General features: G+C 37.8%; 1 protein-coding gene across 1 annotated transcript in view; it reads right to left on the minus strand.

The window, feature by feature from the left end:
• The window catches only part of IMPG1 (interphotoreceptor matrix proteoglycan 1), a 101,823-nt gene that overhangs the window by 72,587 nt on the left and 13,367 nt on the right, over nucleotides 1-15,869 (minus strand).

Raw genomic sequence — 15,869 nt, forward strand, 5'->3', positions numbered from 1 at the left:
ATTCTATTATATAATGTATATTGATATTTCAAGAAATGGATTACGAAATTCAAGTGCTTTTAGGATAAAATTCATATTAACTGGAAGTAGACTCTGAAGTATAGAAGTTCCAATAAATTAACTACTTAGAGGATTAGTGCTGGAACATTATGTAACTGAAACTCAATCATCAACAGCTTTCTAACTGTGTATCAATTAAAAAAAACTTTAAAAGAAGAAAAAGTTAACTACTTAGAGTCCTTAATAACACAAACATCTTCTAAAAGCATTTACATATACACATGCACGCATACTTACCTATCTATTGCTGTGTTATCATGATCTAACTTCACAAATATACTTGGATGGGAACTGGAAAAGATAGAATAAACTATAATTGTTGGGATATTATTTAATATATTTTAGAGAATAATCCATGTCTTTTTAATAATAACAAATGTGTGCATACATTTATAATGAACCAGTTAGAAAACACCGCAAAGTTAAGAGGGGGTTTTGAAACTCCTTTTAGAAATAGCATCGTGTTTTATCCCCTCAAAAATGTTGCTAAAAATAGAAGCAATAATTCTGAAGATATATATATATATATATATATATAGACTTCTATCATCTATTGTTTTTAATCTCTGGTCTTGGATCAACAGTAGTTCTTCCTGAACTCACACAGGCTCTTAGGGCAGAATCAGTCTAGAACTGAGTTTCAAACTTGAGATTTTACAGGTTGTCAGCCTTTTGAGTTTTGCACAGCCTTATCAAAAGAATAAAGCATATATCTGTGGAAAGCACAGGAAAGCAATATACCCTGACAATGTATATTGTCTCTTACAGTGAAATTAGAGTTGTGGAAGCTGAAAGAAGTTAACAACCAATGGAGAATGCAAAGGACGTATTTGCATGGTAGATGAAGTAACTTCTAATATTTGATGACATCCCCATCTTCCAAAGATAGTAGGTAGCAGAATATCATCTATGTTTAATATGGTACAGAGAGCATGTAGATTCATACTCACATGGACTCTGATGTTTAACGAAAACATGTTCATTAATTCATTTTAAAAAAGTACAGTGTCTGTATAGCATCTATATGGATAGACTATGATAGGGCTAATAGTTATAGTATAACATAAGATAAAGTTCTCTAGAAATTTACTATTTCTTATTTTTTTTTTTAAATTTTGAAGTGCTGGGAATTTAAACCAGGGCTTTATACCCACATGGAGGGCAAATGTTCTACCACTGACCTGCATTCTGACCCTAGAAATTTAGCATTTTGTTGAGAGGATTGAATTTCATATTAAACACTTAAGTAAATTCTTTGGATAATCTAGTGAGAAATCACCTAAGTTTTTTTAAGTACAAAATTAGATTTATAGATCCCTTAACAATACCTTTAGTGAACCTCTGATTACCTATAGAATAAAATTCAGAGTTTCCCCTCTCAAGTTTCCATAGACTGATACTAATATGAACAATTTCAGCCTGTCTTACTTCCCATCTGACCACCAGCCTATTCTCTTCACTATTGCTGTGACTTATGCACATCACTGATGCTGAAACCCTGAGTTAGAGACCCATCTAACTGCTGTCCATGTCCACGTCCAGGAGTAACACATAACCCATATGCATGCATGCGTGAAATACCCCTTAAATAACTTACTGAAAATGTTCCTGTTTCATTATTTTTTCAAGTCTTTGGAGAAAGAGGGCACAGGCATTGCATGTGCTAGACCTCATTTAGGCGATTCCTAATAACATATGCCCCTTAGAACTACTGGATGTTGCCCTGGTAAACTCTTGAACACTGCTGGATGTTCCAGGGGTCCTTACCACTCAGGGTCTGAACACCATTGCATTCTCAGATCCTTGCTGAGTGAACACCTAAGTCAGTTGAGAATTGCCAGGTTCCATAAGCACTGCTGGGGAGACACCTCCATTTTAAAAACTATATTGTAGCCTCTGACCAACTAGGTTAAATTTTTTTTTTTCCTCTCCAAAACCTTGTGGCATCAAACAGCATTGAAATTACTCAATTTGTACCTATGTTTTACTCACCTAGAGTATTCTTTTTCTGCTAATCTAGTGTCACCACATATAATCTCCGAATATATTATACTTCTTATACTTTATAGAATTTTCCAAAACAAAAATTGTGAATCTATTTATGCACAGAAGTCTCAGTGGATATATGTAACTAGAGATCACATTCTTTCCAAACTGTACCAGCCTATCTTTTTGTCCCAGTCTAGACATTTGTCATCTTCAATTATAGCACTTGAACAAGTTGTGCATTTTCCTTTTCATTTTAAATTCTTTGAAGGGAGAAATTGTTGTGTTTATCTTTCTAATCCACAGAGCCTAGTTCAATGTGTGCAGCATCAGTGGATCTGAGGAAAATGTTTGTTGAATGAATAAATAAGCATACATACAGGTTGTAAAAAGATGTTAAAGTGAGGGGACAATGAATGGAATGGAATGTTCAGGGGATATTGTCTATGGAAGAAGGGGCTTAGATTTGGAAGGTGATGGGATATAGACAATGTGAGAAATGAAAGAGGGCTGACTAAAGTTGTCTTAGAAGTTTTATGGTGACTATATATTTATTCTCAATATTCCCCCCCTTCAACACTTTTCTCTTTTGAAAGAAGAATGCTGAGCAAGATAACCATTTAAATTACATGTTCATTGCAGTAGTCACACAAAATCTGTAGTCACCTGGCCAACAGATCAAAGAGAATGACCAGCAGAGTTCTTTATTTTTTTTTCTTTTTGGGTCACACCCAGCGATGCACAGGGATTACTCCTGGCTCTGCACTCAGGAATTACTCCTCGCGGTGCTCAGGGGACCATATGGGATGCTGGGAATTGAACCCGAGTTGGCCGAGTGCAAGGCAAATGCCCTACCCGCTGTGCTATTGCTCCAGCCCAACCAGCACAGTTCTTGTCTCAGATATTTTTATATAGGCCTGTCGAGAATATGTCCCATTTTCCCTTGCTGCTTTGACTTGTATCTTGGATAAAGGTTTGGGAAGACCAAAGGGCTAGAGAGTCTCTGAGACCACCTGGAAGGTGGATGAGTGTCAATGTTAGTATGATCCAGATTCTGACTTTGACCCTTATACTACTGCCCCCTTTTACACTGCTCCCTCCTTCTGCTGCCCCCCCCCCCCATTACCACTCAGAAGGAAAGAGGATGATGGTGTTTACCTTTATATTGAATCTAAGCTTAAATTTCTTTGTGGAGGGGTGGGGGTTTAAAAAATTAAAAAAATTAACAATAAATTCTGTAGCAACACTTTTAACCTACATGACTTTTCATTAAAATAGAGAGGGTCAATGCTTCTTTTTTGCCTGCAACATGCTTCTTATTTTCTGCCATTTGGCATGTAAAATTTCAGTCTTTTCAATATTTAGTTTGGTCTAATCATGGTGGGCATGACTGAGAACAAAGCCAATATTCTGTTGTCAACAAGATGTACTTGAGTGCAGAAAAAAGGCACTAATTGATAGATTTATTTATTAATTCATTTCATTCATTCTAATGCCTGTGGAACAGAGAGTTTATACAGGTTTCTATTAGGTATATAATGTTTTTAGAGAAAACAGGCCTCTTCCTTTCTTCTTCTTATTAAGAAAGTTTATAAGTTTATAATTAAGCTGTTTATTACAATTCCTCCTTCTATTATCCTAGTTTTCAATCTATTTTTACTCCCTAAAGCCAAGAAAGAAGTGAGACTACTGAGTAGAATAATGTTATTGTAAAAATTATAGCATAATACTATTAAATGACTTGTGCATAAAGTCTGTTTTCCTATTTTACTAATCAACACACACAGAAAAAGTACAATGACTTGCAGAAAATTTTATTCTTGTAGACATCTCAGTGTCATTGAAGAGTGTGTCAGTTGGTGTGTGTGTGTGTGTGTGTGTGTGTGTGTGTAGAGCCTGAGTGAGACACTGGCAACATCTGTGGAAATTTAAAAAATTACAGGCACAAAAATGAGATGTGAATTTCTATCAGAACGAAGTTAAAATCTTAAGCTTTATCCATCATTCTTGAATTTATAATCATTGCATTCATTTTGAACTCATTTCCCGCCCCCCCTCCCCCAAGATCACAAAACTAAGTTCTTGGACAAACGTAATAACTCTTAAACCAAGTGATACTTTTTGTGTCATGTTAAGTGAAATTAGTCAGAAAGAGAGTGACAGACATAGAATGACTGCACTCATTTGTGGAATATAAAGCAACATAATGGGAGACTAACACCCAAGGATAGTAGAGATAAGAAAGTTGGCCATGGGCCATACATGGCAAGAGTGGGGGAGGGAGGGAGGAGGCAGATGAGATAGAGAAGAGATCATTAAGCAAAGGATGCCTGGAGGGCTCTCTCAGGACAGGAGATTCGTACTGAAAGTAGACTTTAGACCAAATAGGATGACCACTTAATAGTTCTATTGCAAACCATAAAACCCAAAAGGAGAGAGGGAATGAAAAGGTTGTGCCTGCCACAGAGGCAGGAGTGGGGGTGTAGGTGTGGTGGTGGCAGGAGGGATACTGGGAACATTGGTGGTGGAGAATGAGCACTGGTGCAGGCATGAGTACTTGACCATTGTATGACTGAAATGTAATCATGAAGGTGTGTAAGTCTGTAATTGTATCCCAGGTGTTTCATGAAAAAATTTTAAAAAAGTAAAATTTCTTTCTACAAAACAAACAAAACTAACTGATACTCTTACTGTTTTTCTTATACTTCCTTTTACCAACTCAAGTTTGTCGCCACCCTAGATGTGTTGAATGATCTTCCTTGATGAGATATGGTTTATTATTCTCTTTATGTATATACAATGTATGCAGAGAGGTATCATCTGACATTTGCAATTACAATTGCCTTCACATTATAGGATAATGAATGATTCAATTTTACATTTATTCATGTTATATTTTTCAAATTTTATACAATATCCTTAAATGATTTTATAAGATTAGATAATGTCCTTTTTGAGAAAGTACATTATAAGTGCTGTCAACTTTAAGAACTGCATATTTTTATTTATAGTCATAGTAATATAGGCAGGTAGATAGGGAAAGACCCTTGGCAATGAAACTTAGATTAACAAAGTCTCCAGGAAGGAGAATCTTGAGACTGACTCACCCAGTGGATACAGAAAACAGACCTGATAAGACCTTGAGGAGGTTGGACCTCTCTCCATGAAGTTCCTCGAATTCCGTGGACCTCTCCCTTAATCTGATTAAAATGTGATCCAGCCTAAAGAAGATCCAGCCTTAGCAACGGACTTCTACCTGGGAAGAAGCCCCACGTGGGGGCAGATTGAAGACACCTTGAACAAAGGAAGTGCGCGCATATGCTGCTTGAGTCCATGTGCTGCTTGTGCCCACGTGGCCGAGCACATGTGGTGCCCGAGCACATGTGTCACCCACATCTTCCCCCTTGAGATGTGTATTTTCATGCTTTCATGTCCAGTGCTAGAATGTGTGTAGAGCTCTCTCCATCCTCGGATGAGCCCACGTTCTTTCTAGAGCGTGTTACTCCTGCTGTTTTTCTTTTCCACTTATCCCTTCCTCCTTCCCTAAAACCCTCTAAAATAAAATCTGTTATTTCAAAAAAAAATTCAATATACACACATAAAAAAAAACTGCATTTTTTTTTTTAGGCCTCATAAATAGTACAGCTGGCAGGGCATTTGCCTTGCACATGTCTGACCTGGGTTTGATCCCTAGCATCCTATATGTCCCCTGATTACCATCAGGAGTAATTCCTGAGTCCAGAGCCAAAAGTAATCTCTGAATACTGCTCGGTGTGAACTCAAAACCAAAAAAAACAACAGCAAACAAAAAACCGAAACGCCTGTTTTTTTTTTTTTTTCAGGGGCTTCCCAAGTTATGTTCAGGAGATCCAGGACCCCACCAGTGGTTCTGGCCACTGGGTCAGGGATTCAATGCTATGGCCCAGTGATGAGATGCTGCTCAGATTTTGCAGTGCCAGGGATTACCTGGATTACCCTGGCAGTGCTGAGAACTTCTAGGGCTATACCTGGTAGAATTTAGGGGTGCCACAGGGCTACATCTGTTGATGTTAGGGAGTGATATGGTGCCAAAGATTGAACCCTTAGGCACGCAATCAACCAGTATGCTATCTCCCCATTTCAAGAATTGTTCTTTTTATTTTTAGTTTTTGGGCCATGTCCAGTTTGCTCAGGGTTTATTCCTGATTCTGTGTTCAAGTATAACTTTTGGAGGTGTTTGGGTGACCATGCATGGTGCTGGGGAGCAAACGTGGGTCAGTCATATGTAAGGTGAGTGACGGCTGAAGCAATAGCACAGTGGGTAGGGCATTTGCCTTGCACATAGCTGACCTGGGTTCGATTCCTCTTCCTCTCTTGGAGAGCCCGGCAAGCTACCAGGAGTATCCCGCCCGCATGGCAGAGTCTGACAAGCTACCCGTGGCATATTCAATATGCCAAACAGTAACAAGTCTCACAATGGAGACGTTACTGGTGCCTGCTCGAGGAAATCGACCAATGGGATGACAGTGATACAGTGATAGTGATTTCTCCGGTTCCAAGAATTGTCCTTTAGAGGGTCATACAGAGAGTGATCTCTCTCTTACATATGGAATATAAAGAAACATAATATGGAAATAAACATAGTATGGGAATAAGAAATGCCCAAAAGCAACTGAGTCTGAAAACTGGTCTTCTGTTGTAAACTTGAGAATGGGAGGTTGGGGGAGACCACGGACACTGGGACAGTGGTGGGGGAAAATGATAAACGGTGTGGTGTGGTACTGGAATGTTTAATGTATGAAACACCTCTGGGAAAAGTTTTGTAAACTACAATGCCTAAAGTTTATTTATTTATTTATTTATTTATTTTTAATTGAATTACCATGTGGAAAGTTACAAAGCTTGCAGGCTTAAGTCTCAGTTACACAATGCTTGAATACCCATCCATTCACCAGTGCACATATTCCACCACCAAGAACCACAGTAAAACTTCCCCCCAACCCCCTGTCCCCCAGCCCCCCACCCTGCCTGTGTAGCTGATAAATTTCACTTTAATTTCTCTTTACTTTGATTACATTCACTATTTCAACAAAAAACTCACTATTATTGCTTGGAGTTTTCCCCCCAAAAGTCGGACATGCTGTAAAGGAAGTATTTGATAATTTGTTTTCCATTGCTGGGAATGAAGAGATATGAGGTCGTGTGGCCACAATAGCAGCTGCAAAGTTTTGGATTTCTGTATTTTAGTATTTTAGTAACTAAGTCCAGAGAAATTTCTGCCAGAAGTTGCATCATTGCTAGCTCGTACCTCTCTGCTACTTTATATTCCACATATGAGTGCAATCTTTCTATGTCTGTCTCTTTCTTTCTGACTCATTTCACTCAACATAATACTTTCCATGTTGATCCACCTATATGCAAATTTCATGACTTCATCTTTTCTAATAGCTGCATAGTATTCCGTTGTGTAGATGTACCAGAGTTTCTTTAACCAGTCATCTGTTTTGGGGCACTCAGGTTTTTTCCAGATTGTGGCTATTGTAAACAGTGCTGCAATGAACATAGAAATGCAAATGTCATTTCTACTGTACTTTTTTGCCTCTCCGAGATATATTCCCAGGAGTGGTATTGCTGGGTCAAATGGGAGCTCAATTTCTAAGTTTTTGAGAATCGTTCATATTGTTTTCCAAAAGGGCTGAATCGGTTGGCATTCCCACCAGCAGTGAAGAAGAGTCCCTTTCTCCCCACATACGTGCCAACACCGGTTGCTTTTGTTTTTTTGCATGTGGGCCAGTCTCTGTGGTGTGAGATGGTATCTCATTGTTGTTTTGATCTGCATCTCCCTGACGATTAGTGACGTCAAGCATTTTCTCATGTGTCTCTCAGCCATTTGGATTTTTTCTTTGGGCAAGTTTCTGTTCATTTCATCACCCCATTTTTTGATTGGGTTGACAGTTTTCTTCTTGTGGAGTTCAACCAGTGCCTTGTATGTCCTTGATATCAAGCCCTTATTGGATGGGATTGGGTAAATATCCTTTCCCATTCTGTAGGCTGTCTTTGTACTTTAGTCACTATATCTTTTGAGGTGCAGAAGCTTCTTAGTTTAAGGTAGTCCCATTTATTTATCTCTGTTTTCACTTGCTTGGCCAGTGGCGTATCATCTTTGAAGATACCGTTGGCTAAAATGTCATGGAGGGTTTTGCCGACCTTGTCTTCAACGTACCTTAGGGATTCTGGTCTGATGTTGAGGTATTTAATCCATTTTGTCTTACTTTTGTACATGGTTATAGGTGGAGATCTGAGTCCATTTTTTTTGCATATAGCTGTCCAGTTTTGCCAGCACAATTTGTTAAACATGCTTTCCTTGCTCCACTTCACATTTCTCGCTCCCTTATCAAAGATTAGATGGTCATATATTTGGGGTGGTGTGTCAGAATATTGAACCCTGTTCCATTGGTCTACAGCTCTGCCTTTGTTCCACTACCATGCTGTTTTAATTACTACCACTTTGTAGTAGAGTTTGAAGTTGGGGAGGTTGATTCCTCCCATTTTCATTTTCCCAAGAATTGATTTAGCTATTCGTGGGTGCTTATTGTTCCATATCAATTTCAGGAGTGCTTGCTCCATTTCTTTGAAGAATGTCAAGGGTATCCTTATAGGGATCACATTGAATTTGTACAATGCTTTGGGGAGTATTGCCATTTGATAATATTAATTCTTCCAACCCATGAGCAGGGGATATCTTTCCATTTCCTCGTGTCCTCTTTTATTTCCTGAAGTAGCATTTTGTAGTTTTCATTATACAAGTCCTTTACCTCCTTAGTTAAGTTGATTCCGAGGTATTTCATCGTTTGAGGCACAATTGTGAACGGGATTGCTTTTATCATGTCGCTTTCTTCTCTCTCATTATTTGTATATAGGAAAGCCATGGAGTTTTGGGTGTTGATTTTATAGCCTGCAACTTTACTATAAAAGTCTATTGCTTCTAAGAGTTTTTTGGTAGAGGTTTTAGGGTTCTCTAAGTATAGTATCATATCGTCTGCAAATAGTGAGAGTTTGATTTCTTCCTTTCCTACCTGAATGCCCTTAATACCTTTTTCTCGCCTAACCACTATTGCAAGTACTTCCAGTACTATATTGAACAGGAGTGGAGAGAGTGGGCATCATTGTCTCGTCCCTGATCTCAGAGGGAAGGCTCTCAGTTTTTCCCCATTGAGGATGCTGTAGGCTTCTAGTAGATGGCTTTGACTATATTGAGGAAAGTCCCTTCTATACCCATTTTGTCAAGAGTTTTCATCCTAAATGGGTCCTGGATCTTGTCAAATGCTTTATCTGCATCTATTGATATGATCATATGGTTCTTTTCTTTTGTTTATATGATGGATTATGTTGATTCATTTCCAAATGTTAAACCATCATTTCATCCCCGGGATGAATCCCACTTGGTCATGGTGTATGATCTTTTTGATGAGTTGTTGAATTCTGTTTGCTAATATTTTGTTGAGAATCTTTGCATCCATGTTCATCAGGGATATTGGCCTGTAGTATTCTTTTTCTGTGGTGTCTTTGTTTGCTTTTGGTATTAGGGAGATATGAGCCTCATAGGAACTGTTTTAGGAGGGTTTCTGTTTTTTCAATTTCCTGGAAAAGCTTGAGAAGAACTGGCAACATGTCTTCTTTAAATGTTTGGAAGAATTTGCTAGTGAATCCATCTGGACCTGAGCTTTTGTTTTTGGGAAGACTTTTGAGTACAATTTCAATTTCCTTGAAATTAATAGGACTTTGTTCAGCCTTGGGAGATTGTAAGAATCCAGGAATTTATCCATTTCTTCTAGGTTCTCTTGTTTCGTGGCATACAGCTTTTCAAAGTAGTCTCTGATAATCTTTTGAATTTCTTTGGTTTCTATTGTGTCCCCCTTTTATTTCTGATTCTGTTTATAAGGGTTCTCTCTCTTTCTTTCTTTGTGAGTCTTGCTAATGGTTTATCAATCTTGTTTACTTTCTCGAAGAACCAGCTCTTGGCTTCATTGATTTTTTGGGTTGGCTTTTGGATTTCCATGTCGTTGATTTCTGCCCTAAGTTTTATTATTTCTTTTCTTCTGCCTGGTTTGGGCTCATTTTGTTGGTCCTTTTCTAAAATCTTAAGCTGTGAAGTCAATTTATTTATGTGGGCCCTTTCTTCCTTCCTGAGGAATGCTTGCAGAGCTATAAAATTTCCCCTTAACACGGCTTTAGTTGCGTCCCACAGGTTCTGGTAGCTCGTGTCTTCATTGTCATTTGTTTCCAGGTACCTTTTGATTTCTTCCTTGATTTCCTTACTGACCCACTCATTGTTCAACATTGAGTTGTTTAATTTCCAGGTGTTTGATTTGGTTTTCTGCGTCTGTGTGTGATTAATTTCTATCTTCAGTGCATCATAGTCTGAAAAGATAACTGATACAATGTCTATCTTCCTGATTCTGTTGAGGTATGTTGTGTGGCCCAGCACATGGTCTATTCTGGAAAATGTTTCGTGTGCACTGGGAAAGAATGTGTATTCACTTTTTTGGGATATAAAGCCCTGTATAGATCTATTAGCCCTATCTCTTCTATTTCCTCCTTCAAAGCCAGTATTTCCGTGGTGGGTTTTAATCTTCTTGATCTATCCAGGGGTGATAGGGCAGTGTTGAAGTCTCCAATTACTATTGTGTTGCTCGAGATGTCCTTCTTAAGGTCTGTTAGCAGCTGTTGTAGAAATTTGGCTGGTCCCTCATGGGGTGCGAACACGTTTAGGAGTGTGATTTCTTCCTGCTGTACATATCCCTTGATTAATAAAAAATGGCCTTCCTTATCCTTTCTAATCTTTTTCAACCTGACATCTATGTTGTCTGATACTAGTAAGGCCAGACCAGCTTTTTTGAGAGAGTTGTTTGCTTGCAAGATTGTTTTCCATCCTTTGATTTTGAGTCTGTGTTTGTTCTGGTCATTCATATGCGTTTCTTGCAGGCAGCAAAATCTTGGGTTCTGTCTCTGAATCCATTTTGCCACTCTGTGTCTCTTAATTGGTGAATTTAGACCATTGACATTAAGAGAGATTATTGTTATGGGGTTTTGCGCCATCTTTCTATAAGGGTTTGTTGTGCTTGTAGAGGTTCTTCTTGTCTTACAATAGCCCCTTTTAGGTTTGGTTTTGAGTCTATAGAATTCCTGAGCCGTTGTTTATCCCCAAAATAGTGTATCATTCCTTCAAGTTTGAATAAGAGTTTAGCCGGATAAAGTATTCTTGGTGAAGTGTTCATTTCATTGAGTTTTTTCACTATATCCCTCCACTGCTTTCGGGCTTGGAGGGTTTCTTTTGATAGGTTTGCTGTGAATCTAAGGGGTGCTCCTTTGTATGCGAATTCCTTCATTTCATTGAGTTTTTTTCACTATATCCCACCACTGCTTTCGGGCTTGGAGGTTTACCTTTGATAGGTTTGATGTGAATCTAAGGGGTGCTCCTTTGTATGCAAATTCCTTCTTCGACCTTGCTGCTTGCAGTATTGTGTCTCTATCCATGATGTCCATCATTCTAATTATGATATATCTTGGGGTTTTTCTGTTAGGGTCTCTTTTAGCTGGCACCCTTTGGGCCCCTTGAATCTGGATGCCTGCATTTTCCAGCTCTGGGAAATTTCCAGCAATGATTTGTTTGACTGTGGCTTTTATTGTTAGGATTGCTTCCCTGTCCTTTTGGTACTCCAATGATTCTAATGTTGTTCCTCTTGAAATCATCCTCTAGGACTCTGAGTCACGCTAGAACTATTTTGAGGTCTCTTCCCATTGTTTGTTGCCTGTAGGCTTCTTGCAGCTCATCTTCAAGCTCACTGATTCTGTCTTCCTCTGCAGTCATTCTATTGTTGAGGGCAGCCACAGAGTTTTTAATTTCATCTACCGAATCCTTCATTTCTTTTTGTAGGTTTTTTATTTCTGCTCTCATTTCTTCCTGTATTTTCTCGGCTGTTTGTTGTACTGCTTCTGTCAGGTCCTCCTTTAACTTGTCAATCTTTCCATTGAGTTCATTGAACATCTTGAGGATTTCAACTCTGAATTCTTTATCAGAGAGCTAAAGTTTGCAAGAAATGCCTATTGAGGTTTCTGGATTCTTTTCATCATCCTCTCCTTGTGGTGGGGATTTGTGCTGTTTCTTCATTTTGTTGTGGTGGTATGAAAGAGGGACCTTCAAGATCAATATCCCTGTTCCCTTTTGTTGCAAAAAAGGGTTGTGGATGGGTTCATTCAATGGTGCTTGCCTTTTTATTTTCCCCTTCTAGAACATCTCCTCCCACTCAGATGTTCCTTTAATCCTTATGTGAAGTCTTGTGTTTTATTGTCCTACTATTTACGGATAACTAGATGTTACTCTTGCACTGACATAGGTAATGAAGGTTGAGATAAAACAACATATTGATGGGCTTTAGGAGAATATCTGCGTCCGCATTAGTGGCTGCCGGCCCCAAAAGAGGCCACGTCCACTTACTAGGCCATGCCCCCTGGCGATTAGGCCACGCCCCTTTCCCCACAATAGCGCACACACCTGTTCCCGAAGAGAGAATGGCTGCAGTGCTTGGGGGCGGCGTGCTGGCCACTAGGGTGGCAGTCCAGAGTGGGGAGGGGACGGCTGGGGTGCTCGGGGTCCGAGTAGCACAATGCCTAAAGTTTAAATAAAAATAAGAAAGAAAATATTTTTTCTTAAATCACATACTTTATGATTTGAATTGAGGTTCAGGAATGTAATAAGGAGATAGAAGCTTATGATAGAAAATAAAGGTGTTTCATCTGATTTTGATCTTCTAAGTATTTCATCTGTTCATCTGTAGTATAAGAAGAAAAGAAAGGAAATGTGCTCTTAAGTTTGTCTGGCATGAGCTCTGACAAATCAGAGTCGTTATTGGTTCACCCAGGTTAAATGCAAACTCAAACAACAGTGGTTTTTAGAAATAGCTATTTTTGTTTGTGGTTGTTATATGCTTAATTGTTTTTATTATTTAGTAAACCATCATTACATAAAATCTTATTTGTAATTTAGACATCTTTTTCTTTTATCACTTGTAGATCTTTGTTTTTAGTAAGATCTCCTTCCTCTAATAATGTTGGGGCCTTTTTTTATTTTGCTATAAAAAATAACCAACTAGAAAAGGCATGAAAGTGTTGGCTATTGCATTAGTGACAAGTTAATAGCCCATTTTATATAGAACCCATTGGATGATATTTTCTCATCCTCACTCTTAGGTTGATTCTATCACTAAACTGTCAATTTATACCTTCGCCAGAGAATTACAATTTCAGAAGCTGGTTCAAGACGTTCTACTGACTTTTATTTTAAAGTTATTTAAAACTGTAAGACATATGGGATAATTAGGAGAAAAAAATTCTGTTCTGCCTAGTTAGAAATGTTTAAAGCTAATTAATGTAAAATACAATAATGTTATCATTGTATCGCTGTCACTGTCATCCCATTAATCATCGATCAGCTCAAGCAGGTGCCAGTAATGTCTCCATTCATCCTAGCCCTGAGATTTTAGCAGCCTCTCTTTTCTTGTTCTTCCCAGCGGTGCTGCATTGGAGGTTCTTTCAGGGTAAGAGGAATGAAACCCGTCATTGTTATTGTGTTTGGCATATCGAATACGCCATGGGGCGTTTGTCAGGCTCTGCCATGATAACAATGTTATATTATTATATAGTATCAAATGTTATATAACAATAAAATTATTATTATTTTAAAAGAAAGTAATAATATAAAATCCTGACATTAATGTAAAAGACTATTTTTCCGTCTTTTTCTTTTCTTTTTTGTATTTTTGGTAACCACAGCTATTGTTATTGTGAAATGCTTGTTTCTTACAAAGAGAGCAGGCACAGGAGAAGATAAAATGATTCTATTTCTTTTTCTGGTGTTTTTAATAAGAGCAACTAAACAATACCTGTCTTCTGAGCAATTTAATGATCTAGTACTAGGGTTTTTCCCGAATTATATTGTTTTGGCAATACTTTTTAAAATTTTGCAAAAATGTGATTTGACATAGCAAGTACTATTATATATTATAGATAGATGAAGATTTTTTCTTTAGTATTGAGGCCTTGGCTAGAGAAATAGAAAACATTTCCTAAATGGGATATCTTAAGTGAAACTTGGTAAATGGGATCCAGTCTACAGGGTAAAAAAAATAGCCACTTGTATACTTTGAAACTTCAAATACAGTGATGAACTTCCAAACTCAAATGTTGCAGGTGGTCTTATGGAACCCTGGATATTAGTAATTATTGGCTTAACAAGCCTCAGTTGCCCTAAGATTGGCCTTAATTCCTAGCAACCCAACATATGAGTTGTGATAAAGGCTCTCGACAGACTTGGCACAAGCTTTGTGCCACTAAGGCTATGAAAAAGGAGATAAGGGCAACATCTTTAAGAGATAGACTCTTATCAGAATAAAATGGTGCTTAGGTCTTCTCCAAGACCTCGAAGGATCCATTGGGGTTGGGTGAACTAAAATAGACTAGTCTGAGACCTGCAGTTAAAAATGATGACCAAATAAATACTTCTTGGGGGAAAACTCATCTTGTTCTAGTTTAACTAAATGTAAAGTTACAAGTTACTGTATCATTTTTTTCTACTGAGTTTATGCAAAAGAATTGCTGCTTTTATTAAGGACAAACAGTCTGTTATATTCGTTGCAAAGGTGGAGAGAATATCATACTTCATTTCAAGGACCTGTTGCTTTGTATAAAATCCAAATTCTAGTCCCATCGAAAAATAAAATTAGAACCTTGCCAAGCTGTAGAAATCATGTAAGGATAACCACAATTCTTCAATGCTAGCAACAGTGAGGCTAAGACATCCCTGAGCCAAGAAGGGTGAGAGGATGGAGCAGTTATCTGGCACAAGAGACAGAAGGTTCTGCCCAAAGGGCTGCTTGAAAGGAACTCCGTAGAGGTGAAAGGAGAGGATTAACCCTGAACTCTACAGGCTGTGGTGAAGAGAGTTTTACATGGTTCACCTTATACTCCTCCCTCTGATCTCCTGCTCTCCACTGAATGACTCTAATCAGATATTAAAGGGCAAGGAATGCCAAGAATCAGTTCTTATAGTTCAGTAGTCTGTGCACAGAACAGTTGTGGAAGCATGCATAGCATACATCCTAAGGAGCAAAAGAAAAGATGTGGAAATGTCTTGAGAAACTATTGAATAGAACTTAATGTGGAAAAAAAAACTATTTCAGATTTATTAATCCTCCAGCAGTTATACAAATTAGGAAGGAGAAGAGGTTAGCGGCAGGAAGATCTGTTATGGAGATTAGATTTGACATTTTTCACAGTGGAAATTAATAAGATCCGAGACCAGGTTGTTAGCAAAGGCAAGAGAAATGGAGGAAAAGATGTGAAAAGCATTATAAAGAATTGTTAATAATTCACACAGTCAAACTCTTATTACTTTTACAGTATTATCTCAGATTTAGATTTATAAATATTATGTACTTTCTAAATATTGTATGTAATTTATGAATTTAGGGTCTAGGAAAAAATCTCATCTATCTACTCATTTTGATAAAAGGGGAAAATGTATTTTCCCCTTTTTTACATTTTGATTTTCTTAATTGACATTCAATTCTTGTTAAGGATTTATCCCAGTGCTTCAGTAATTTAGCTTAAGAAATACTAACACTACAGAATACCAAATAAGAGTTCAAAATTCATGTTGCGCTCTAATACATATTTTCCTGATAAAGCTAATAGTTTATTTTACATTCTAAAAATCAAGCAATTGTATTTTTCTATAGCTTAGAACTAAAAATAAATAATAGATAACATCACATTGTAATGAAAAC

Source organism: Sorex araneus, chromosome 4 (assembly GCF_027595985.1).
Source record: "Sorex araneus isolate mSorAra2 chromosome 4, mSorAra2.pri, whole genome shotgun sequence".
Taxonomy (NCBI): domain Eukaryota; kingdom Metazoa; phylum Chordata; class Mammalia; order Eulipotyphla; family Soricidae; genus Sorex; species Sorex araneus.